Source organism: Lissotriton vulgaris, chromosome 8 (assembly GCF_964263255.1).
Source record: "Lissotriton vulgaris chromosome 8, aLisVul1.2, whole genome shotgun sequence".
Classification (NCBI taxonomy): domain Eukaryota; kingdom Metazoa; phylum Chordata; class Amphibia; order Caudata; family Salamandridae; genus Lissotriton; species Lissotriton vulgaris.
The window spans coordinates 1,295,866,590-1,295,892,363 of NC_141696.1; the positions used below are offsets into that span (position 1 = coordinate 1,295,866,590).

Consider the following 25,774-nt stretch of genomic DNA (forward strand, 5'->3'; position numbering starts at 1 on the left):
TAGTATTTACTGGGTTAGGGGTCGGACTACTGCATCCATGCTTATCAGAATGACATGTGATAGTTGTCTTTTCCTGGTCCGCATATTCGTGCGACTCTGGGCTTTTATTTCCGGTGGGGCCACAATCCTCAATGATGTTAGGTTGCACACATTCTAGCAACTCTAAGGAGTCCAGTGGTAATCCTTCTCCTCCCTGGCCCTTATCTCCAGCAGGACCACAATCCTCAATGGTGTTAGGTTGCATACAGTCTAGCAGCTCTAAAGGGTCCAAGGGTACTTCTTCTGCTCCCTCCTCGTCCTTGAAAATTCTTGTTCATAAATCGGGGGATGCAGTCAATCTACTGCCTCTAGGCAGCTGAAACGGTTATAGTTGAAGAAGGGATCCGGGATATGCATAGGGACCGGTCTACCCCATGTCCCCCTGTTCCCGCCCCTCCTTTCCACTCTTGTCCATTCATTGGTCCTCCCCTTAGGTTCCCCTGCATAGTATGGCGGATAAAAGTAAGTTAATGGTAGTGACTGGATAGTTGCGTCCAGTACTTGGTTGGGCCATGCACATATATGGAAGACAGTTCTAGGGTCTCTAAAGGTGACCACAATACAATCCCCTTCTATGTTCTTAGACATTCTACCTATCCATGGAACCCTCCTTACCATTACAATCTCGCTCGAACTTTGGGGGGGCAGAGGTCTATTTAAGTTAAGCCAATTGGTTACCTTATTTTTTAGAGCAGCAAAGGGTTCCTTTGTATGCTCTCTCAGGGCAGGAACTCCCGCTAGTATAACCACTAAGGGGTTTGCTTCTGGAGGCAGGTCCGGTGTTAATAATCTACCCTTCATATTGTTATCCGCATGCACCGTTACTTTATGTGGGTCATCTTGCTTCGTGGGAATAACCTGGGCTGCCAATGGAGGCCCAGCAACTGTATCGCTACAGAGCAGGGGCACGGCAGTGGCAGGGATTATATTAACCGGTTTATCAGCTGGAACGTGTAAAGCTGCAAGTACATCCCTGTGAGTCCTCTGTGTCTGGCTAACATTCAACAGTACCTTGTTGGGCTTCTTAGCTTCCACTAACCCATTCAGAGTACTGGAATTATCTTTCACCAGATTTTCCAACTGATCTAATTTGTCATTAAGCAGTCTAGTTCGTTCTAGTAGGGGGAGCATTAAGGATTTCAGTAAGATTTCCATTTTACCCAGAAAGTCATTGTTTGCGCTATAATCTGCGGCGGGATTAATGTGTGTGGGAAGCCCTTCGGGTGGGCTATCATGCTGAGTGCTCGGTACTGGCACAGGGCGTTTTTATTTTTAGAGATTTTGGCCATATTCCCCTTCTGGGAAGCACCCTCTCATTTCCTTTTACCGTTATTATCATTTAATTTGGACCTAGATTTGTTGTTATCTTTTACAACCAAATTAGGGATTTTTGCAAGGGGACTAAGTGTAGCAGGGATAGGTAGGGAAATACTATGTAAAAAAGGGGACCCTGAAAGTTCGCTAATCATGGTTGAATTTAAGGTAGCCTCTACTATATCTACTGAGTCCGGTTCTACCAATATAGGCCTGTTTCAGGACGTTGGGCAGCTGTTAAGTCAGGGAAAACTGGATTAGGAGAGACAGCAGCCCCTATAGCGCCCAATGACGAGAGCTTTCCTGTTACTAGGTCTGAGGAAACTCTTTTTTTCTGTCAGGGCTATTTCTTTATCTAAAATTGCTGTTGCACGCGTTAGGAATTGATCCATCGTCCCGGTGACTGGCCCATCTGCGGTCGTGACTGTCACCTTTCTCCCCTTTCCTGACCGAAGAACCATAGTCCCTGGAATAATCTGTACAACAGTATCCTTCCAGCTAGTAAGCACAGTCCTGACCCAAACCTTTAAGGAGGCGGGGCACGGCCCGGCCCGGACTCTACCGTCCTCGAACTGCCAGATGGCCCGCCCTCAGCCCGGCGACCGACCGCGCGTGTCCCGCGTGGGGCAAGCGCTGGATCTTTAAGCGCATCCGGGCGTGGAAGTGTGGCTGGTGGTCGAGGCAGTCCCGCTCGGTGCTCTGGTCCGTGTAGTCCCCACCCCCCCCCCCCTCCCCCCCACACTGCGGCCGCTGAGTTTTCACATAAAATCAGCCAAATTCCGAAGTACTCACCTGTGATCAGGAGAGAAGCCAGTGCTGTACCTTCCAGCTCAGTACTGAACCGCAAAAGAAATCCCTAGCGGGGTTACTAGTAATCCGTATTTTCTCTATAGGAACCCATTGTCTGCTTTTCTATGAAATTTCTTCTAAGTGCCTACTTTTGAAAACTTGAAATATTCTTTAAAAATCACACGAAATACTGAAACGCAATTACCTACCTGTTTTGAGTTAAGACCCCAGTGCTGGCCATAGGAGACCAGTGCTGGGTTACAAAAGTAACGCGATCGTACTTTACCTGCAACCTGAATTTTCTCCCATTGAATAACATTGTCAGATTTTTTGAAAAGTTTTTAAGTGTGAACTTTTAAAACCGCTTTATATTCATGAAAATTCACTAAAGTAACTAAAACGTTTTTGCTAACTTGGTTTCAGCTTAGACTCAGGACTGAATCTAAGATCTAGTCCTGGCACTACTAAAGTAATCTATATAGTAATCAACTGTACTTACATGTGGAAAAGTAATTGAGCTCAATTCTATAGTGTGGTTTAGGATTGTGTTGCTTACTGTCAATATTGTATTAATTGTGTGCACGAACTTTATTGCTCCTTTGCAAAGTAATTACATGAGAGAACTCGTAACAAGAAAAGTATATTTTTATAACTGTTGGTTCTAAAAATAAAACCCATATCTGTGGATATAAAAACAATTAGCCTGGAGTTCAGTTCTTGAGTGTGTGAAACCTTTTGCTGACTGAGTGTGTCAACAAATGCTTTGCACTGTCCTCTGGTACTGCCTTACTGCTCGACCAAGCTACCACTTTGGAGAGTAAGGTCAGTTCTGACTTTAACCTCTTTTATACCTCTGGGGTTGGTGGACTCTATACACACTGTAATTCATCCTAGTCCAATATATATAGAGCCACTTTCTCACATCCTACTAGACCTCTCTGCCGCCTTCGACACAGTCTGCCACCGCACACTATGCGCACGCCTCCATGCCGCAGGGATCCGAGACAAGGCTCTGGATTGGACCATCTCCTTCCTCTCCGGCAGAACCCAGAGCGTCCGCCTCCCCCCCCCATGCCGTTCCAAAGCCTCCAAGATCTGCGGCGTACCCCAGAGATCCTCCCTCAGCCTGACTCTTTTTAACATTTACATGACCCGCTCGCACACGTAGCCCGACAGCACGACCTCAACATAATCTACGCCGACGACGCTCAGCTGATCCTCCCTCAGCAAGGACCCCATCACTGCCAAAGCCAACCTCCACGAAGGAATGAAGGCCGTCGCTGACTGGATGAAGACCAGCCGTCTGAAGCTGAACGCGGACAAGACAGAGGTCCTCATCCTTGGCTCCAACCCTTCAGCCTGGGACAACTCCTGGTGGCCAAGGGCACTGGGGGCAGCCCAGACACCCACCGACCGCGCACACAACCTGGGAATCCTCCTCGACTCAACGCTCTCAAAGACTAAGCAAGTCAACGCCATCTCCTCCTCCTGCTTCAACACCATCAGCATGCTCCGCAAGATCTACAGATGGATCCTGACCGATACACCCATGCCCTCCTCAAAAGCAGACTCGACTACGGAAATGCCATGTACGCGGGAGCCCCGACCAAGCCCATCAAACGACTACAACGCATCCAAAACGCCTCGGCACGACTGCTCCTTATCATACCACGCCACGGCCACATCACCCCTCACCTAAGAAATCTGCACTGGCTCCCTGTCAACAAGAGGATATCCTTCAAGCTCCTCACCCATGCACGCAAGGCACTCCACAAGACCGGCCCAGCCTACCTCAACAGACTGCTCTTCTACATTCCCAACCACCAGCTACGCTCCGCCGACCTCACTCGCCACCATCCCGCGCATCTGAAGAACAACCACCAGTGGGAGATCCTTCTCCCACCTCGCTGCCAAGACATGGAACACCCTCCCACTGAGCCTATGACCCAAGACCTGCTGACCTTCAGGAGGATGCTCAAGACCTGGCTGTTCGATCAGTAGCGCCACCATTCCCCTTCCCACCCCCTCACCCCTCCCCCCCCCCCACCCCCAAGCCCTTGAGACCCTCACAGGTATGTAGTGCGCTTTACAAATGATTGATAGACATTAGTACATAAAATCCTACTATTCAGAACAGCAAGGAGAACTCCTAGAACATGTGAGGATGTACACTTAATTATTTCAACTTTACAACATCTGCTTTAACAAAAGTCACAAGCCCCCACTCTGTCATCCCCTTACAAAAGGAGAAGCATTGTCCTGGCTGCTCAAACGAGCGAGGAACCTCACCGCCCATTCCACTTTGGCAGTTCTATCCCTGTTTATTGCGAACGGCTTGGCAGTGTTGGGCCAGCACACAATAAATATGTTGCTGCCGGACCACCTATCAAGGGTTTATGGAGCCCATATGGAGGATTTGGTGAATGGGGTAATAGCCTGCCTAGACTGAGTGGCAGTGCCCAGGATTGTGGAAGCCCAGAGAAAAGAACCAGAGGAGAAGTTATAAAAGTAGCCCATCCATAACATGGCCTGTGGGAGATGCCTGGGTCCTGATGGACTCCAGGTTGAGTATTACCAAATATACTCAACTGAATTACTCCCCATGCTCTTGAAGACCTTCCGGGAGGCAAAGCGAAAAGGCATACTATTGTTGACCATGTGAAAGGCCCTTATGATGATGCGTCGAAGCTAGGCAAGGACCCGAGAGATGAGGGATCCTATCGGCCACTGTCCTTGATCAATGTGGATGCCAAACAACTTGCAAAAGGGCTCGTGATGAGACTGTATTGCGTGATAATGCACTGAGTAGGTGACTACCAGTGTAGCTTTATGCCGGGTCAGGGTTCCTATATGAATCTCCGGCACCTCACATGTGCTGCACGCAGTCCAGGTATCAGACATAGAGGCTGCACTGGTAGTGCTAGACATAGAGAAGGCTTTCAACACCTTGGGGTTAGTGTACGTGAGCGAAGTGTTGTGGCGTTAGGGGATGGGATCATGTTTCCTGTCTGGGTGGTAATTTCTGTATTCTGAACCGCAGGAGTAAGGACTAAGAAGGTAGTGTCAGATGTAATTTCTATAGGGTGGGGTACAAGACTGGGCTGCCCCCTGGCCCGCTCCTTTTTGCACTAGCTATTTAACCTTTAGCGTGTAGTGTCTGTGGAAGGAACTCGAGGAATGGGGGTGGGTGTAACGGTCGGGTACACTGTGTATATTCTACACAGACAGCACGCTTGTTTACTTGAAAAGGCCAGAAAGTTTGTTGCCGATACTTATGAGAATAATGGAGGACCCCTGTTCAGGAAACGTAATGGACTACTGGTGTCATTGGTGTGGATGGGTAAGAGGAGGCGATTCAGGTTTGAGGTCCTCTAGTTAGATTCTGCAGATGGTGGGTTGGGACTCCCAGACCTGCAGCTATATTATATGTTAGGGCTCCTACAGTAAAGGGCTCTGTGGTGCGCTGACGACTCCAACTGGGAGAAGATGCTCCTGGATGGTCTGGTGGAGGAGGGTGGCCTCCCCATGATTTTGATGTGCGTTCTGAAGGTGCCGAAGGATAAACCCTTCATAGTGCAACACGTAGCGTAGGTTTGGGAACAAGCGGTAACTCTGGTTTTGGGACGGGCACCATATGCCAGACTTCTCCCCTTGGTGGCTGTGAACTTTACCACATATATAAACCTAGATAGACAAGTGTAGGAAGTGGAATCTTTATATTGTATACTAAAAAGAGGTATACTGTGCAAATAGGCCAGCAATCCCATATGAGTGGACAGGGGCTTTCTCCAGCAATCCCAATGTGCTCTTCTAGGAGGTAGTGTGGACTTTCAGCCTTAGGCTTATTAGACAGGAATTTTAGACCTCTGCAATAAACACAGTCAATAAATGATGCACACGACTAAATGAGGAGATCCACATCAATAAAAAAAAATCTTAATATGTTTTAGCACCAAGATCATCAAAATTAGGTAAGTAAGTTTCAAGATAGAAATACTTTTAGGTTCCAAAAGTTGACAGAGGTGGCAGTGTGATCCTACGGAGGAAATTGCAGGTACTTCAGGTACTTCAGTGACTTACTGGACCAATTTCCTGGACTTGAGGTAAGTATGGGGCATGGTCCAAGGCAGCACCAACAGGTCACCTCGGGCAGCACTGTGGCGGTCGGGTGCAGAGGTGCCTTTCAGCGTCCAGTGCTCTGTTATCCTACGGGGGAAACATGTACAGCATCGGGCAAGTTCACAGCAACTTAAAGGACCAATCTCCTAGACTTAAGGTAAGTATGGGGCAAGGTCCAAGGCCACACCAAGAGTTCACCTCAGGAGTCCCCGGGCGTCCGGTTGCAGAGGTGTGTTACGGCATCTTGTGCCCAATGTTAGTCAGTGGGGATTGGTCTGGTCGGAAAGAGGTTGGAGGTTTAGACTGGGAAACCAGTCAGGTTGAACCAAGAAGGGAGCTTAGGTGTCCCGATGCTTGGGGATGTGGGGACACCTTTGGTCCACTTCCATTTGGGCCGTGGGCGACTGGTGCAGAGGTGTCTTGAGGCGTTGGTTTTTTCACAGACGAGTCACTCGCGGTCAGGTGGGGGCAGCACAAAGAGGTTCCAAACCCAAGGTGCATTTATACATGAACAAGAGCACCCCGTATGTCCATGTGAACAAGGGAATCGAGTCAACCTTAAGGGGCCCATTATGATGTCGGGCGGATTGCCCGACATCCACACTCGTTTTCCCCCCCTGCCATATTAGTATGGCGGGGGTACCTCGGCGGACGGAAAGACCATCCATCGTTTTTCCGCCCCGGTCACCTCAGACACCGCCAGCCATATTATGATGGGAATTTTTCATTGCCTTTCCGTGGCAGCAATTCCGCCACCGAAGGGCATGCGGTCTTCACTTTGGGGGCCCCCTGCGGGTCCCCAAAGTGAAGGCGGGGTGGGGGGTGCACACTGTGGTACCCCCCTGCATTTGCATATGCAATGCGGTAGGCACCGCGCGGTGCCTGCCGCATTGTGTATGCAAATGCATACATGCATTTATGGCATTGTGGCGGTCGGTGCGGAGAGCACCGCCCGCCACAATGTTATAAATACAGGAGCAGCCGCCACTGTGGCGGCCGCATCTCAATACCACCCATGGGACCCCCCGCCCTTATGGCGGGCGGTCCCGAGTCCCGATAGGATGGTGTCATGGGATTGCATGCAGGGCAGGACGTGGACTTTAACCCTTCTCCGTTTCCGCCCCGTGAACAGGACTCGTGCGGTCCCTTTAACGTTGCCTGGGCATTCCCGGAGGAGGAAACCCCAGGCGTGACATCACCTGCTTTCCACCACTCTGGGACCGAGGCGGCGCTCAAACGAACTCCAAGGACTCCAGGAAATCAATGGCGCAAAAGCCGGGCGGAGATCGGGTGAGGAGACGCTGGAGCCGAGCAGAAGGTACGCGTTCAAGAGGATGAAGAAGACGGGCAGCCCAGCGGACCGGAGACGCCAGGAGGCCAACGTTACCACGAGCCGCCCGCCGCACTTCTGGAGAAGTGTGGCTGGACAAGGTACGGGCCGGCTAAAGGGGTTGTTTACTTCACGGGCTGGGACGGGATAGGGGAGGTTTGAGGGAGGTCACGGGACCGAGTCTGTGTGCGTTACTGTTATTTCACCTCCCCGAGCACACACAGTCCTTACCGATCTAGCTTAACCATAAGACACAACTGGTGACAGTCCCTGGTGATTCCCTCACTCCCCGTTCCCCCCCTCTGTCAAGCCCAGGACCCCAGAGCCAACAGTAATCTCGGCGTTTTTCTTCTTTTCTTTTACATGGCCTAACTGGGGAACTCCTGCTGGTCGCTTGCGCAGAACCTTGAAAGCAGGACGCAAGAACCGAGGAGGACTTCGGACCACGACTATTGGTTGCTTCCTTTCGAACCTCCCGTGAAGGAGACTGTTTATGTTTCAGTGGTCTTTTCCCCTCTAGTAATGAGGGTTGTTTTCATTTGACTGGTGTTCTTGTTACTGCTAATAAAAGCACCACCAGCGAACACTCACGAGTACTTCTTAAGTTTGTTACTTCACAACCCCAGCCCCCCCTTCCTCTCCTGAATACTTGACAGATGGCGGGCGGACTAAGTCCGCCCGTCATCCTAATGACCCCCTAAGTGTTCATATGGAACTCACTTTAAAAAAAAAAAGAGTTTATTTGTTCACAGACCTTTCTGCGCAGAATGAATCTTTTATACAATCTGTGTAATTATATCAATAATACACCCCAATCGAGAAAAGAAGATTCCAGAGCAGCCAGTATTTATAAACAACCACGGTTTAGCTGAACCGAGTTTATTATACTAGGATTCTTTGTGTAGACAAACAGATGGTAGTGTTTCTTAAGGGAAACAGGAAGAGTGAGTATGCCTCAGGTGAAAAGACAAACCAAAACCGAATTTGAAGACGAGAAGGCAAAGTGCAATGTGAACATACATGGTATATTGGTTACGTTACTCTAAGAGAGCAGTTTTCTATTCAATGAATTTCGAGACACATGGAATTAATCATTGTAACACAGTTCAAAGAAATAATCTGTCTTTGTACATTGTTCGACGGCTTTTCGACCCTTGGAAGAATAAATAGGGTCTCATCAGGACTGAAATGCCTATGATCTGGGAAGAAAGTAAAAGGGGGAGGTTATTTAAGATATTGTGGATACTCAAGAATAAAAATGATAATAAGTTGAAAGATACTCACAAGCTTAGGTAGTGGAGGCCCAGTCTGGTAGGCTAGGCCCACTATAGATAGCGAGAAGTTATTTTCAACTGAGCAATATCTGGGTTAAGAATGGTTAGGGAAGCAATCCCCCTATAAGTCCCTAAAAAATTAAATAAAGAGGCATGGGTACAACCTTATTCAGAAAGTTGCTTTTATGTGGTGAATATTGCATAATGGGCTCCTTCCCTCTGGGGTCACTATGCCCCCTATATGACCACTTCCTGTGGGAAGTGGGCATAACCCTGTCCCAGAGTTCCCAAATTTTCCTTAACAAAGATGTCAGACTTCTGATTTTCGTATTCACTTCAGGTAGCCCACCATAGGGTGGAACTAGCTGGAAGGTAACCACGTCTCTCTGACTACTAATTTTCCCGCTTGTCTAGGCTGCAAATGGCCTGGACAGGCGGTGGGTGGTATCCTCTCCTGTGAGGAAAGCCACATTCGCACTCCAAAGGTGGTGGGCTCTTTGAAGCTCCCTGCTAATTTGCAGGTCATCCTGTGGGAGGGGATTAAACAACCTCTGCCAAGCAAGTCTGCGGGAGGGGATTAAACAACCTCTGCCGAGCAGGTTTTGTTCCTGACCTCCTGAGAGCAAAGGCCCTCACCCCGGGGGGTGGGTGGTGGGAGGGGGGTCAGAAAGTAGAATGTCGTGGCAGGCTGGATAGGACCAGTCAGCACACTCGTAGATGGTAGATTTTTTAGGCGGTACCTTTAAGGTGCGCTCTGGGTGTATGTTTTAATAAACCCATTACTGGAATCAATATGGGATTCTTAATACGAGATGTTTAATACCAAACCTCTCTAGTTTAAGTGAAGCCATCCGGTAGCTGGGGAAATCATGGTTGGCCAGTGACCAGCACATGTACTTAAAATGGCTGCCTTGTCACTTGTACTGGCAATACTTGAACCGGCCAGCACAGGTGCCTATCTGCTAATACAAATATGTCCACACATAATGTAATGTAGCCTGCCTTTGGTCTGTAAGGCCTGCTTTAGAGGTAACTTACAAATATTACTTGCAGTGTTAGGGGACATGGCACACGTGTGTGACATGTCATGTTTTCACTTTTTGAAGCACCTTGTCAATCAGACTGCGGTGGCAGTCTGTATGAGTTGAGTGGTGGGTCCCTTAGAGTGGCACAAGATATGCTCCCGCTCTTAGGGACCCTCTTTAGTACTTATGCCCTAGGTACTAGAGGTAGCACTTACTAGGGACTTGCAGAAGTGCTAAAGGCTTGGTCAATTGGGGATCAAGGGACCAGTTTTCTTGTTTTGGGGAAAAGAACCCTGGCACTGGAGACCGTTAGCAAAAACCCAGTGTACTTCAGTTAAAGTTGCATCAAATACCAGGCAAAAAGTGGGGAGATTACTGTAACAAGAATCCAATTTCCTGCACAGTGTTTCCTTGAACACTAGGCGGATGTCAGAGGGTGGGGGCCTGTACCTCAATGACACTATTCTAATGCTGGATGAGGTCCAGGAGCCTCTTTAGGAGAGGCTCCTGGACCGTTCATACAGTAAACTACAACATAGAGGGATCGTGTAAATTATATTCCACAAATTAACAATTTCTATTTTTAGTATTCTTGAACAAACAGTCCATGCAAGTTCACACAAGTATTCTTCCAAACAATAAGTGTTGAAGTTGATTTTCTTTTATTCTAATGTATACATTTGTTCCAGTCACCTCCCAGAAGAACATCAATATTTTCATATACATCCAACTAACAGATTAACAGCCAACACGTTTCGTCCCCATGTGGGACATCATCAGGGCTTGCTAAATATTTGTGTCACTATCCTCAAGGTAAATTATCTCAGTGCAGAGTTCGACTTGGTTGTGCTCCATAAACCTCCAAAAAATCAGGTGCGTCCAAAATACAATCTTAAATCACACTCCACAAAACAGAACGAAAAATATCTTTATCGATGTACAACCTATCACCCCCAAGTCTGATCCTCCACTTTCCAAAAACGCCAAAGCAACATGTAGGCAGTTCCAAATGTTTAAATCTTAATATTCCTTAGTGTTTGATACCTGGAGTAGCCGGTCCTGCTAACTCCCCTCGTCTCACTCTAGTCCTGGCTCCCGGCCTGATAATTCCAGACTGCTGGCTACTCCAGGTATCAAACACTAAGGAATATGACGATTTAAACATTTGGAACTGCCTACGTGTTGCTTTGGCGATATTTTTCGTTCCGTTTTGTGGAGTCACGAATGAGCAGCATAGAAGGGTATTCTAAGAAATTGAGCGGAATACTTGTGATTTAAGAATGTATTTTGGATGCACCTGATTTCTTGGAGGTTTATGGAGCACAACCAAGTCGAACTCTGCACTGAGATATTTTACCTTGAGGATAGTGATGCAAATATTTAGCAAGCCCTGATGATGTCCCACATGTGGACGAAACGCGTTGGCTGTTAATCTGTTAGTTGGATGTATATGAAAATATTGATGTTTCTTCTGGAATTTGACTGGAACAAATTCATACATCAGAATAAAAGAAAATCAACTTCAACATTTATTGTTTGGAAGAATACTTTTGTGAATTTGCATGGACTGTTTGTTCAGGAATACTAAAAATAGAAATTGTTAATTTGTGGAATATAATTTACATGCTCCCTCTATGTTCTAGTTTTCTAGGTGTTTGAAGTTTTGACGGGCTACCTTTAAGAGGTTGAGCTTGTGCACAGATTCTAAATTGCTAGAACTGATTATTTTTGAGGGAACAACCTTCTGGTGCACACAAAGAGAACCTACACCGTCTCTGGGAATTACAACCGTTCATACAGTATGCAACAAAGTTTCCCCTTACTGCCCGTACATTTTCAGCAGAGCCAGAACAATCTCTTTTTCTGAATGTCTTACTGGCCCTGGGCTTGAGTAGGGTTCTCATATCCCGTCTGTATGCTTCCTTTTTAAAAAAAAAAATTTTATTTGTTTTTATTGCAGAATTATAGACACGACATCGAGGTAGGTCAACCAACACACTCATGACATTGCAAAACATATCTGCGTCCATGAAAGTTGTACACAGCCATTTAGCCCACATCCCGGAGGCTGGGCGGCATACCAGCTCGTTCCTGCAAACTGTCACGGTAGTCGTCTCACAGAGATGTCTGGGCAACAACACAGTCTAGTATCTGCTTTTATACCCACCAAACTCCCCCCCTCCCCCCCCCACGCCCCCCTCTAATCACCGTCAAATGTAGTTATTCACCCTGTGTGGGCAACGCCAGTATCATCAGTGCCCACATTAGCAGGTCCATGCGGGTACCCTTCCTCAGTGGCCATCTCTGGGGCCTGTCGATAAGTACTCCTCGTGAACCCAAAATGTACCGCCTGGTAATCCCATTCCTTTAGTGACCACCTCCGGATCCCTGCTACAGGCACTCTTCCTGATAGTACGACGGTACCCTAATAACACCCCTCCAACCTTCCCTCCCCCCCAACTGCTGCTGATGTGGGTTATAGATGTCAATTCTGATAGAAGAGTTCGCCACTAGTCGGGTGGTGGCAGTCGGTCTTCTAAGCCTCATGGAACCCCGCCCTCCGAATGTGTCTAGCCTTCGTCCTCTATCAGGTAGTCTCGCAAAGCCTGCACTACCATCTCCCAAGCCCTCGCCATCTCCAAGCGCTTCATTATCAGTCCTGGTCGCCTGACGCATTCTGATCACACTTTCACATCCGGACCATTTCAACAACTCACTCGTCCATCTCTTCACTGATGGGCCCTCTTTGGATTTCCAGTGCCAGGTAATCTCTCTCTGAGCCAATATAAGTCCCAGGTCAATAAATTTGCTCGTGATTTTGTCTTTGCCTTGTGAGGGAACCAAAGCAGCAAACATGCCGCCATATCAAACTCCACCTCCCGATCAGTAACTGCGTTCAGAAGCTCTCCCACCTCTGGCCAGTATGTCCCTAACTTCGGGCATCCCCACAGCAAGTGATCCAGCTCGACCTCCGGTGCTAGGCACCTTGGGCACGCCGCATCCTGTACCCGAAAGTATCGCCCAATCTTCCCCGGAGTCAGATAGGCTCTGTGTAATATGAAGAAGTGCACCTGCTGAAAGTGGGCATTTCTGCTACCTTTCCATGTCCGTTTCAATGTATGGCCCCAGACCGTGTCTTGTATGGGTTTACCTATGCTTTCTTCCCATTTCGTCTTCAGCGTATGCAGCGGCTCTAGACCCTAGTTTAACATTCTAGACTGGAGACAGGTCACCGCTTTAAATGTACCCGCAGCCATCACCACATACTGGCAGGCCATGGTCACATCAGGTTCCGCCAGCCCTCCCTTCCAGTGCTTTTGAATCGCCGCGACCACCGCCGCATGCAGGAGATAGTGCCCGTCCGGGAGACCAAATTGGTCCTGCAACTCCCGGAAGGGAACCAGCACCCCATCTATTTACAAGTCCCCCACCATCTGTAGCCCTAACTCCTCCCACTCCGACAACTGAAACCAGTCACCCCCATGCAGCAGCGCCGTCAGCATCCCGAGCGGGATCTCCGGCGCGTACGGTCGAGCCACCTTCACTCGTCTCAGACTCCTTTGCCAGCACAACCGAAGGGTCCTTTCCTCCATGGTGAGATCACCCAAATCTAGTTTGTTGCATGACTATGTATGATAATATATGTCGCTGTATACCTGTCCCTCGCGCCTGGTCCGGGCCCCTAAATTCACCGGCAATGCTTTGGGTCAATACCTGCAGTTGAGCCGCTAGGTAATATAGTTCAAAGTCTGGAACCGCCAACCCTCCCTCAAGTTTGGGTCTGATCAGGGTATTCAGTGCTACCCTACGCCTTCCGTGTCCCCAAAGGAAGTCAATAATCATCGTCCTCAAATCTTTGAAGATCCGCTGAGGGATCCAGACTGGTAGGGTACGGAAGTAGTACAGCAGCCGTGGCAGCGCCACCATCTTCAACAGTGCCACCCGGCCTTGTACCGACAGAGGGAGGGAGGCCCGAAAGGACATACATCCCTTCAGCGCCCTTATGCAGCGCCCTATATTTCCTTCTAACAAACTGGCGGCGTTGTGGTAAACACGGGCTCCCAGATAGGTGAAGCATGTGTCCTCCCAGACCACTTCCACTGTGAGAGGGGGATACGGTGTATCCACCCGCAGCGGGAACACACAGGTCTTATTCCAGTTCACCTTGAGGCCTGATAGCCTACCAAAGCAGGACAACATCTCCACAGACCCTTCCAGAGCCCTTTCCGTATCCTACAGGTATAGCAACAGATCATCTGCATACAGTGATATATAATGTATCTCCTCACCACGTCTAACCCCATTATACAATGCTCCTGTGCGGGCTTGCGCCGCCAGTGGCTCCATCGCTAATGCGAACAGCAGGGGAGACAGTGAGCAACCCTGCCTTATCCCTCTACACACCGGGTAATCAGAGGAGATAACAGGTCCCAAACGTACTCTGGCTGTAGCAGAGGAGTAGAGAACTCTCGTCCACCGCCCAAATCCATCCCCTAGACCGAACTCCTTCAGCACCTTATCAAGATACTTCCATTCAAGGCTATCGAAAGCCTTCTCGATATCTACCGATAGTACTGCCGGTTTGTGATCCGAGCCCAAGGCGTTGTCTAATATACGGACCAGGCGGCGAATGTTTATGGATGTGTTCCTTGTCGGGATAAACCCTGCTTGGTCCCCGTGTATCAGCATGGTCATATGCGGTAGTAATCTAGTGGACAATATAAGACTCAGGATCTTATAGTCCACCGTCAGCATAGACAGGGGCCTATATGACGTCCCATCGGAAGCCTCCCTACCAGGTTTCAGCAGCGGCACCACTAGGGCTTCCCTCATCGATTTAGGCAAATGTCCTAGTGCCATGGCCTCGGAGTACACCGCCAGTAACTTGGGTGCCAAAGTATCAATATATTTCACATAGAATTCAATCGGCAGGCCATCTACGCCCGGCGTCTTATTTCTAGCCATTTGCTTAATGGCCACCCGGATCTCCGACAGCGTTATTTGGCCGCCCAAGTCCTTCGTGTAGTCGCTATCTAGCACTGGAAGATGGACTGTTTCAAGGTATTCGCCTATCGTCGAGACCTCCACCTCCAATTGACTCTCATCCAGTCTCGTATAATACGACTGGAAGCGTCTCAGAACCGCTGATTGCGAATAGACCACATCCCCGTCTCCTCTTTGATGCTCATAATATGGCAACCTCTAGGTTCTGGTGTAGCGAGTTTTGCAAGCAGCGTTCCCACCTTATCCCTTTCTGCGTGTACCTTGGTAGTGTAAAGCTTATAGTTATAACATCGCAGCCGCTCTGTCTCTGTCGCCACTAATTCCTGCGCCTCTAGTAACCGATCCTGTAGGTCTGGCCGCTCAGGCCTACGCTGTTCTAGATCTCTCAACACGCATTCCGCTTTTTCCAGATCAGCCAAAACCAACGTCCTTGCATTCGAAAATCTGCCCATACAGACACCTCTCACTACCACCTTCATTGCATCCCATTCTATCGATCTCGTGGCAGCCGAACCCTCGTTCTCAACAAAGTAGTGCTCAATGCCCTGTATGAGCGTGTCACTAAACACCAGGTCTTCTAATGTATCAGGCCGCAGTCTCCATGTTGGGACTGCAGATCTCGCCTGCTGCCATTGCACCCTCACTAATAAGGGGTTATGATCTGAAATGGTTCTAGCTAGATACTCCGTGTGTGTTATCATGGCGGACAGCGGGCCACCACAGAGGATTGAGTCTATCCTAACATGTAACGCATGTAGAGCTGAGAAAAAGGAGTAGTCCCTAACCTCAGGATGCTGTTCCCTCCATACGTCTATAAAGCCCCACCTCTCCTGCCAGTCACTCCTGTGTGTGGCTAATCTGCGCACTGGGGAGTCGGCTAATGGCGGATGCGACCTATCAAGCGCCACATCAATGATCGAGTTGAAGTCACCACCCAACATGATGGGGCCCGCCAGGAAGTGTGCAAGCGAGCCTGTGAGGCTATCAAAAAAACGGGCCTGATCAGTATTGGGGGCATATACACTACATAAGACCACGTCACCGCCATACAGCCTCCCCTCCACCGCCACATACCGACCCCCAGGATCCACTAGCTGGTTCGTGGCCTGGAATGGGACCCCCGCTCTCACCCATATCAGCACCCCCCTGGCAAACGCGGAGTACGTGGTGCCAAACACCTGTCCATGCCATCTTTTCTGTAGTGCAGTGCATTCTTGTTTGGTCAGATGAGTCTCTCTCAACAGTGCAATTTGGACGCCGCGCCTCACTAGATAGGCGTTCACCTTGTACCTCCTAGACATTGTTCGAAGTCCACGGACATTCCATGTAAGGCATTTCAAATTAGGTAACGTCCCCATAGTAGCTATCTCCCCACCATTTCAACAGTGTCAATTGGTTACCCACATCATTGCAGCATGACTCCCCATTCAAAACACCCAAAAGAACTTCCCCAACCCCACTCCCCAGAACAGGACCTAATAACACAACATCAGCTCCCATCCAAACCTGTAACACAACACACACTCCACTACTCTGTAGTTGTCACTACAGAAGGCCTTAAGGGCAACGAGAGGGTGATTCAGGGCCGACCCGGGGCAAGCAAGGCCCCCGCCCCGCGCCCATGGTCCCATACTGCTATTGCAACACAGTACCTGTCAGTGCGCCAAACTCCAGGGTAAGCTGCCCCATCAGGAGTAGCAAGTGTAGACCTCACCCCAATTGTCATTCGTTAAATAGTCCATCCGCCGTTTGTGGGGTGACCGTTGGCCCAGCAGAGCTATCCACTTCCGAGACGTCTCCTCCCGATTTTCCTCCGTCGTCTTCAGAGTCCAAGCCAATCGATATCCTCTCCTGTTGTGATCCTGTAATGACTGCTGTCGCAGCTACTCCCCCTTTTCTGTCCGCCACCATCTGGTCGTCCCGCATCGCTCTCTTGAGTTTGTTTCGCTTGCGGATGCGTTGCGATTTTCGTATCGGAACCGGTTTTTGTCTCTCCCTCTCACCCCTATTCTGGCGGTCCGTACCAGCACGGTACAGCTCGAGCCATGACCACATTTCATCAGGGGTCTGAAAAAATTGGGTCTTTCCATCCAGGATCACTCGTAGCTTAGCCGGAAAAAGCAAGGAGTATTGTATGCCCTCCTCCCTCAGTTCTTTTTTGACGATCAGATAGGATGCCCTGCTCTTCTGGACCTCCTGTGTGTAGTCCGGGAAAACTGTGACCGAGCTATTTTCCACCTGAAAGGGGTCCTCCGAGCGCGCCCTCCATATCAGCAGGTCTCGGTCCTTAAAATGCAATAGTCTGACCACCATTGGCCTGGGTGGGCGGCCCTGCATAGGTGGGCGGGCCGGGACCCTATGTGCTCGCTCCTGGGAGAAGAAGGGCGAGAGGTCCTCCGGGGCCACTACTGTTTTAAACCAGTTCTCCATGTAGGCCACTGCGTCATCCCCCTCAACTTTTTCCGGCAGGCCCACCACCCTCACGTTATTTCTTCTGCTGCAGCTTTCGGAATCCTCCGCGCGTTTCTCCAATGTCGTCAAGCGACCGAGAATATCGGACAGTTTGTGTTCTGCGGTCACTACCGCCGGTTTGAGCTCCTGAAGCAGTAGTTCATTATCTGAAAGAAACACGTTAGTGTTAGATTCCTTACCTTAGAATATCCCCAGGCGTCAGTCTGGATCCGGAAACTTTTGCGTAGCAGTACCCCTGCGCGTCGGTAGGCGTCGTCTGCAGGCGTCCCCTGCGGCTCCGCGTCCGTCGTCGGCGTCGTGCGCCGTGATGACGTCGCTGGAGTATATAGACGCCGCCTCCGCGCGCTGACGTCAGTTCTTCTTTTTTCCGCGCCAGTGGACGCAGATCTGAAGAGCAGTACTCCGGTCTTTTGACCAAGTTTTTCGAATTGTTATTTCACTCTTTGTGCCTGATAGGATGCCTGGGTTCAAGCACTGTGATGACTGTGAGCGCACGATGTCGGTCACAGACCATCACCGCCTCTGTCTCCGGTGTCTGGGCCCCGACCACGACGTGGACTCCTGCGTCGACTGCCGGGCCCTCACCAACAAGGCTAGGCGGGAGCGGTCCCGCAAGCTACTGGAGCTCCGGGTGTCGGCCCCACGTCGGGACCGGGAGCGGTCCCGGTCCGGCCGGAGGTCGAGAGAGCGTTCGAGGGAGCGGTCGCGGAGCCGCGCCGAGCGTTCCGGAAGTCGACACCACTCGTCAGGCTCATCAGGTAAGAAGCACAAGAAGTCGGGGCGTCGTCATCGTACCCCCGACTCCCCCCGACGCGGCCGGGGGCTCGGGTGACCCCAACCCCGCGGCTCCGGGAGAGTCGCCGGCGCGGCCTGCCTCATACCCTCCGGTCCCTGGGCACGGCGCGACGCCTGAGGAGATCGAGGCGTTCCTCATGGCCATGAGGGCGCTCGGTTCTCCGACGGGGCCTACGGCGCCTTCGGGCCCAGTGCCACCGTCTGGGGGCCCTAGCGGTTCGGGTGTCCCTGCCTCGGCGCCGTCGGGTGCTCCGGCCCCGGCTGGTCTTCCGGCCTCTCCGGCGCCGTTACCATCGGGGTTACCCCCGACGCCGTCCCCGCGCGGCGCCGGTTCTCCGGTGCCGGCTCCGGCCGGCAGCGGGGCTCCGACGCCGGCTCCGGGCAGCGCCGTCCCCTTACCTTCCCCGACGCCGGACGCGAAGTCGGACCGGCGTCGCTCGACGCCGGGCTCGGCGCCGGTGGGGCCCATGAACCCCGAGGAGCCGGTCTACATCATTGACTCCGAATACGGAGAGGATGAAGAGTTCGGTGAAGGTTGGGAGGGGTCCGAGGACCCTCTGTCACGCGAGTGCCAGTATGACCCGGACTGGACAGGTGACTTGGGGATGCCAGTGGTCTGGACGACTCTCCTAACCCTGGTTTGATCTCTCCTCCATCCGTGGAGGGAGCTGCATATTCAGTGGTGCTGATGAGGGCTGCCAAGGCCTTACACCTTGAGCACCCCGTTGCGGCCGTAAGGCCTAACATCCTCACTGAGGTCTTCAAACCGCAGTCATGCCTACAGGAGCCACTGCTGCCGTTTAATGAAGCCTTGTCAGACGTTCTGTTGGGCACGTGGTCCAGGCCCGCTTCAGGTGCGCCTGTTGATCGGAACGTGGCCAGGCGCCACCGTCCTTGTCCGGACGACCCCAAGTTCCTGTCTACCCACCCCACTCCTGAGAGTCTGGTGATCCAGGCCTCGACCTCCCAATCCGCATTCCCGTCGGCCCCGCCCGACCGGGAATCCAAGAGGTATGACCAGTTTGGCAAGAAGGTCTTCTCGTCCATTAGTTTGGGCCTGCGGTCTTGCAACACCGCTTGCCTCTTGGGCCGCTACACCCACTCTGTGCGGGATATGGTCGCGGAACTGCTGCCAGAATGCCCCATGGAGGTGCGGGCAAAACTCGGTCAGGCTGTGGCTGAGGGCCGAGATGCAGCTAAATATTCGATACGGTGTGGTCTTGATACGACCGACTCGCTGGGCAGAGCTATGTCAACGGCGGTGGCGATTCGTCGCCACGCCTGGCTGAGATCCGCCAACTTTTCGGAAGATGTCCAGAATACGTTGATGGACATGCCGTTTGATGGCTGTCACCTGTTCGGTGATAAGGCGGACCACGCGCTGGAACGCTTCAAGGACTCCAGGGTCACGGCCAAGTCCTTGGGTCTCTCGACCCAGCGTCAGCAACCGGGTTCGTTTCGTCCCTTTCGTGGCCAAGGAAGGGGCGCCCCCACACGTGCTGCCAGCCACGCGCCGCAACAATCCTTTCAACGCGGTGGCGGCCGTGGAAACCGCCGTGGTGGCGGTCGGGGACAACGGCGGGGTCAGACCACACCTCCCCCCGCAGCATCTGCCTCAAAATCCTCCTAGTCCGTGCTTTCGGCCCCATGTGACGCCAGTGGGTGGCAGGGTTCGCCATCACCACGCTCACTGGCGCACGATCACTTCGGACAGGTGGGTGCTGCAAATCGTCCGAAGGGGCTACTCCCTCCCCTTCGAGACCACTCCTCCAGCCATGCCACCGCAGAACCACCGTGTGTCGGGGGACCACTTGACACTTCTGCAGGAGGAAGTTACGGCCCTCTTGGCCAAGGGGGCCATCGAGCGCGTTCCTGGGCCAGAAGTACGGCGTGGTTGCTATTCCCACTACTTTCTGGTACCCAAGAAGGACAAGGGGGGCCTACGTCCTATCTTGGATCTAGGGAACGTCAACGGCTTCCTCCGGAAGGAGAAGTTCAAGATGTTGACGTTAGCTCAGGTCTTGGCTGCTCTAGACCCACAAGACTGGATGGTAGCGTTGGACTTGCAGGATGCCTATTTTCACATCCCCGTCCTGCCGGCCCACCGGCGTTACCTGCGGTTCACGGTAGGCCAGGAGCACTTTCAGTTTATCGTGCTTCCCTTCGGCCTTACCAGCGCCCCACGGGTGTTCACAAAGGTGATGGCGGTGGTCGCAGCCCATCTGCGCAGGTTGGGGGTCTCAGTCTTCCCCTACCTAGACGACTGGTTGTTGAAGGCGGGCTCGCCCCAGACAGTCGTCCACCACCTTCAGATGACGGCAGACCACTTGCACGACCTGGGGTTCTCCATCAATGTGCCGAAATCACACCTGTGTCCCTCTCAAAATTTCCTTTTCATCGGAGCGGTTCTGGACTCGGCGCAGTTTCGGGTTTATCCTCCGGAACGGCGGGTCCGGGATATTCAGGCTTTGATTCCCATCTTTCAGCCGCTATCCCGGGTTTCGGTCAGGTTGACGCTGCGGCTGCTGGGACTGATGGCTTCCTGCATCCTTCTGGTGCATCACGCCCGGTGGCGGATGCGGGCTCTGCAGTGGGACCTGAAGTTTCAGTGGGCCCTGCATCAGGGCAACTTGTCCGACCACGTCTTGATCTCGGAGGGCACTGCGAGACAACTGCAGTGGTGGCTTACGGACCGCGATTGGGTCAGAGGCAGATCCCTCTCCCTTCCCCAACCGGAGCACGTTGTCGTGACGGACGCGTCCCTCCAGGGCTGGGGTGGCCACTTGGGAGAGGCAGAGATCAGAGGCATCTGGTCTCCGGCGGAGTCCCGGCTCCATATCAACCTGTTGGAGCTGCGGGCGATTCGTCTAGCACTGAAGGCATTCCTCCCCTTTGTCAACGGGAGTGTAGTGCAGGTGTTCACCGACAACACCACCGCCATGTGGTACTGCAACAAACGGGGCGGAGTGGGGTCGTGGACCCTTTGCCAGGAGGCTCTGCGCCTCTGGCAGTGGCTGGAACGTCAGGGCGTGACTTTGACGGTTCAACACCTGGCAGGTTCTCTGAACGCCAGGGCGGACGAACTCGGCCGTCGGTGCTCGATGGATCACGAATGGCGTCTGAACTCGGACTTGGCGCAAGGCCTCTTTCTGCAATGGGGAGAGCCTTGGTTAGATCTATTCGCCACAGAAGAGAACGCGCAATGTCATCAGTTCTGCGCGTTGGAGTTTCCAAGACGGCACTCGCACGGCGACGCCTTTCGGCGCGAGTGGAGTTGCGGTCTGTTATACGCCTTTCCGCCTATACCACTTCTGCCCAGAGTGCTGAAGAAGATCAGGCGCGACCGGGCCCAAGTTATCCTTGTGGCTCCGGACTGGGCTCGAAGGTACTGGTATCCCGAGCTACTCAGCATGTCAGTCGGTCCCCCGATCCGCCTGCCCCTTCAGGAGGACCTTCTGTCTCAGCAGCAGGGGACGGTTCTCCACCCGGACCTGTCCAGTCTCCACCTCCATGCTTGGAGATTGAGCGGCGGCAGTTGAGGCCATTTGACTTGCCTCCTGAAGTCTGTGATGTAATTCTGGCAGCCAGGCGTCCCTCCACTAAGTCGGTATACGCCTGTCGGTGGAACAGATTTGTGGCATGGTGCACAGCAAAGGCTGTGGATCCACTCTCTGCCCCTCTTTCCGAGGTTCTTCTGTTTCTTCTCTCTCTTGCCCAGCAGGGCTCTGCTCTGGGCACTATCAAGGGCAACCTTTCTGCCCTTTCAGCCTTTTTAAGGCTTCCTGATCAGCCTTCTTTGTTCAAATCCCCGATTGTAACTCGATTCTTGAAGGGCATCACTCACATGTTTCCACCTGTTCCGTTTGTGATGCCTCAGTGGGATTTGAACCTGGTTCTGACCTTTCTGATGTGTGCTCCCTTTGAGCCCCTTCATTCTTGCCCTCTCCGTCTCCTGACTTTAAAGACGGCTTTCCTGGTTCCATCACCTCTGCCAGGAGGGTGAGTGAGCTCCAGGCTCTTTCTGTCAAACCTCCTTTCTTGTCCATTCATCCTGACAAGGTGGTTCTGAGGACTAGACCTTCTTTCCTGCCCAAGGTTGTTTCGGCCTTTCACATCGGGCAGTCCATCACCCTCCCTTCCTTCTTCCCGCCTCCGCATCCTTCAAAGGATGAAGAGCGGCTCCATCGTCTGGACCCAAAACGTGCGCTTTCATTTTATATGGATCGCACACGCCAGTTCCGGGTGGATGACCAACTGTTTGTTGGCTACGTGGGTGCGAAGAAGGGACGGGCGGTCCATAAACGGACCATCTCTCGATGGGTCGTTCTCTGCATCAAAGCGTGCTACTCTTTGGCTCGAAAGGAGCCTCCTGTTGGGCTAAGGGCCCATTCCACTCGGGCCACGGCGGCTACTACTGCCTTGGGCCGGGGAGTCCCTTTGCAGGACATTTGCCAGGCGGCTACGTGGGCCTCGCTGCACACTTTCGCGAGGCACTACTGCCTGGACAGTCAAATCCGGAGGGATGGCTTCTTTGGTCGTTCTGTCCTCCAGGACTTTCTGGTGTAGGAATGTATTGGTTCGCAGACCCACCACCGGGGTTGGTATTGCTGGGGTATCTATTCTAAGGTAAGGAATCTAACACTAACGTGTTTCTTTCAGATGAACAAGTTACTTACCTTCGGTAACGATATATCTGTAAGAAACATTAGTTAGTGTTAGATTCCTTACCGAACCCACCCATCCTCCCCGTTCTGCGAACTGATACCTAGGGTTAAGGACATCCCTTTCAGGGCCCTAGTTTTACATGGCACCAGTGTTGGTTCTCTCATGGCTCTGCGTCTCCTGGCGCGGAAAAGCTGTGTACAAAGAACTGACGTCAGCGCGCGGAGGCGGCGTCTATATACTCCAGCGACGTCATCACGGCGCACGACGCCGACGACGGACGCGGAGCCGCAGGGGACGCCTGCAGACGACGCCTACCGACGCGCAGGGGTACTGCTACGCAAAAGTTTCCGGATCCAGACTGACGCCTGGGGATATTCTAAGGTAAGGAATCTAACACTAACTAATGTTTCTTACAGATATATCGTTACCGAAGGTAAGTAACTTGTTCTTCTTTCACTCTGTCAGTTTAGCATGATCCGCTCTTAGTAGGCCCAGTCCCGTGGCGACCTGCGCTATATCTTGATGTAGGGATTCCTTGGTCGCGGTTATGGCCTCCAGTATTCCATCCAGTCGTTTATTCAACCGCTGCTCCTGTGCATCAGCGTCCGGGGCAGTATGAGTTCCGCCATCTGCGCCCGGCACATTTACCAGGTTTTTCCCCTGCTTCACAGTCAGGTCACCTCCCTTAGCTGCCATCTTGAGCGCCGCGTGCACCGTCGAAAATGCGTCTCTCAAAGTGTTCCGGCCCCAGCCTCCAACTGCGAGAGGTGAAAGCGGTCCCCGGTATCCTCTCGCCACTCAGTGGCTTCAGTGTTCTCCCCCCAGCCGTTGCCTCCACTTCCTGGCGTCTAGTTGTCTATGGTTCTGGGGCCGCACTGCTGGGCTCAAAATGGCCGTCCACTGTTCACCACCTCCCACAGTACCCCAGCAAGCCCCCCGTAGCTCAGGGGTCTCCCTTCACGCAATTCGTAGCCGTCCCCAGTGTGGGCTCATCATATCTCAGCAGAGTCGCGGGGGGGGGGGGCCCGTCCCAACGCGCGGAGGAACCAACAGCGCGCGACTGGACCAACCGGCAGTCTTCAACCAGAGCCAGACGTGCGGTCTATGCTGGTGTGCCGCGTCCTATCAGTCTGGTGCCCCCGTCTCCCACTCCACTCAATCACTGCACCGCCGCTGTGCCAGTATTCTGCTGAAATTCGTCGGCCCTTGGTTGCAGGAGCCAGCCCACAGAGCCCGCCCAGGTCCACCTCTCACTCAGCTCAGTAGTGTCCGTGGTAGCCGATAACCGGCCAGGGGGGGCTACGCCCTTCTAGAGCTCCCACCCGGTGCGTATGGGCAGTCCCGAGGTCAGGTGTGATTCCTCATTATGCACTCCTTTTTTCAGCCCTGAGATGTGGCTCCTCACCGGGTGTCTGCTGTTCGTCAAAAGCGATAGTCGTGGGGTGCCGCCATGGAGCGGGCCGTGCACAAATGGCCGCCACGCTAAGTGATGGGGGATGGGCGCAACGTCCGTCAGTCTCCGAGGTGGCCAGAGCGCTCCCCACCGTTTTGTCCGCTGTGGAGCTCTGCGCCGTCGGGACCCCCTCTGCTCGCTCCTGCCAGGTCGCAGCACTCACTCCGCTACAGCTGCGGACCGCTGTCCCTCACAGATCATCCTCCGTGGTTCCGGGCCGCCACCATCTTTGCTCGCATGACTCGGCACCTCTAGGCTCCGGAACTGGGCCCCCAGCGCTTCCCCCGGGCCCCAGCCAGCCCGCAACCGCAGCTCTTTGTCACCCTGCTGCCTCGGACCGATTTTCCGCACCACAATCAGCGCTCGTGAGGTGAGATGGATTCCAGGATAAGTTGCGGGATCAGGCGCGGAGCTGCAGATTCACGCCGCCATCCCGATCGGCGTCCAAACCACGCCCCCTCCCGTCTGTATGCTTCCTTGAAGGACAATAGATGCATAGATATGGTACCAACTCCCAATAGTTGGGTTAAGGACCTCTACGAACCACTCCCAGATGGGGTATGGTAACTTGCTAGAGCCTAACTGAAGGGAACCACCAGCAATGCATGATTGAAGCGTACACATTGTTATTACCTACCTAAGGCCCTCACAGAATATACCCAAACTGGTTGGAGGGTTGTACCAAGTGTGCAGGGATCCCAGCAGATTTCTTTCACGTAACATGGGGTGCCACAGACTTCAGGCCTATTGGGGAGGAGTGGTGCATACACTAAGGGGGTCACCAAATTAAGGCTAGAGCTTACACCTCACCATTTCCTCCTGTTCTTTGTGCTGCTCCCCAAGAAGAAGAGAAAGATGGGGTGTAGATGTACCCTATTGGACCTGGTGCTAGCCAGACATTGCATTGCTATTCACTGGATCAATCCAACAACCCCACCACTGTATAAGTGGATGGCAGATGTGCGGAAATGGGAAGTGGTCGAAGAGTGCAGGTTGGGGAAAAAAAAGTGCGGACCGATGAAAATGCAGAGTGTGACGTGGCTATGTGGGGAGAAATGATGGACCGCCTGGAGGATGTGGAGTTGGAGGTGGGGGTCCTGCTTTGACATCCCCCATTGACAAGTGGGAGAACTCCTAGAAAGAGAGGGCAGCTTGAATGTGGTTAAAGATGGATGGGCAGCCACGTGCTGCCCATCTATCCATTACTCCCCAGTCCCGTCCCCACCTCCCCTTCCTCTGAATCCTGCCGCATATGCTAGGATATTTGGTGTCAGTTGATGTGCGTCCACAATTTGGTCCCTGTGAAGTATAATTAACAATATGATAAATTGTGGTTTAGTGTTACCCCTCCCCCTGACTGCTGTGTATTACCTAGGTGATGTGGAGGGACAATGCTGCAGAGTTATGTTGCCATGTTGTGTGACTTATTCTTTTGGTCGTTTTATGTAAAAAATATAATAAAGAAATTAAGAAAAAAAGGATCCAAGCCGTAATG

The 25,774-nt window shown here is 52.2% G+C and overlaps 1 protein-coding gene across 2 annotated transcripts in view; it reads left to right on the top strand.

The window, feature by feature from the left end:
* The window catches only part of RDX (radixin), a 441,143-nt gene that overhangs the window by 281,899 nt on the left and 133,470 nt on the right, over positions 1-25,774 (top strand). The gene's annotated exons all lie outside the window — the stretch shown is intronic.